Source organism: Triticum dicoccoides, chromosome 2A, assembly GCF_002162155.2.
Source record: "Triticum dicoccoides isolate Atlit2015 ecotype Zavitan chromosome 2A, WEW_v2.0, whole genome shotgun sequence".
Classification (NCBI taxonomy): Eukaryota; Viridiplantae; Streptophyta; class Magnoliopsida; order Poales; family Poaceae; genus Triticum; species Triticum dicoccoides.
In genome coordinates, this window is record NC_041382.1 from 632,724,586 (window position 1) to 632,726,032 (window position 1,447).

Genomic DNA, 1,447 nt, shown 5'->3' on the forward strand with positions numbered 1-1,447 from the left:
GGGGTGGGGAGAAGGGGGCAGAAAAAGAGGGCGGCGCACGCCCCGGCGAGCTGCGCGAGATGTGCGCGGAGCTGCGATGAAGAATACGCGGGGAAGAGGGAGACCGGCCCAAAGTTTCGCCGGTGCCCCGGCTCCAAACGTTTTCCTTCTTGAAAACCGGGCTCTCAACAACAGGCTGGGGCTTCCATGTCGTTGCCGGATCGTAGTGCTGCCTAGTGTAGCATTGGTGATGGTGTTGAGGAGAGGACGGACCTGCAGAGCCGGCGACGACGAACGAGACGTGTCCGAAAAGAGGAGATCGCCGGGGCCGCGTACACGCTTGTGTTGGGGCGACGGACGGCTGCCCGCCCCGCCGGACTCAGAGCCCGTGCGGTCGTCGTGGCGGTAGGTGGAGCCGCCGCTCGTCATGACGTTGCTCGACTCATCAGCGCCAGCGGAGGCCATGAGCACGTAAGTAGGATTGCTTCCCAGGTGGAGAATGGTGATTGGAGAGGGGAGGGACCGGTGAAACCGTTAAGGAGAGTGTCTGGTGCATTTCCCCGTCGACATTGCTCCCCTTATATAAGAAGTTAGAAACAAAGCTAGTTTGACAACCTTTAACTGTAAGGAGGCCCCACTATGTTATATGCGGAAAAAAACGCAACAAGTTTGGCAACCTTTAACGCTAGGGTTAAGAAGGTGCCATCTGTTACTATATACTAATGCGGAAAGAAACACGCAAGCGAATGTGTACGCGCACGAAATATCAATTTCGATTAACGTGCCAGAATTGCACGCGTAGTATGTATCGTGTTTGAATTAGACCGTTTTCAAGGGCTGCCTTCTTCGAATACAATGCATTTTCCCGCTACTGAACATGGTGTATAGCTGAATATCCCGCGCAATTCCGTCGCTTGCATGACTTGTGAAACCGTGCTCTCTGGACATATATAATGCTTATAGTATAAATGCACGTTCCGAAGATCAAATACAATTGTACATTCATCCTACTCCATGTTCTTCTTTTATACACTTATTCCTTTGGAGCATCTCCAATAGGTGCCCTATAATAGGGCACCAAAAGGTGGCTCAAGTAAATTTTGCAACACATAATTTTTTTTCAAACAATACCAAAGACATCCAACTTCAGTAGATGCCCTAAAAACAAATTATTGTTGTCGAAAGCATATTGCATAAATCAATTCAAACAAACATCTAAACATTGTATAGATTTAAACCTTAAACACAAACTCACCATACTACTTTGATCAAACATAAAAGATCACTACTACTCTACACGTCCGACACATAGTCGGTGTCGACTTTGTTCCAATACGCTAGCGTCCCCTCTTGATCGGAGGTGAACTCCTCCTCCGATGACGGCGAAAGGTTGATCACTGTCGATGCGCCAGACTCGTCCCACTAGTAGAAAACAAGGTATTGATATGTCTCCGTCGTATCTACTTTT

At 48.7% G+C, this 1,447-nt stretch overlaps 1 pseudogene; it reads right to left on the bottom strand.

The window, feature by feature from the left end:
* LOC119358027 overlaps nt 1–444 on the bottom strand; it is a 2,817-nt pseudogene extending 2,373 nt beyond the window's left edge.
* Nucleotides 445–1,447: the final 1,003 nt, after the last annotated feature.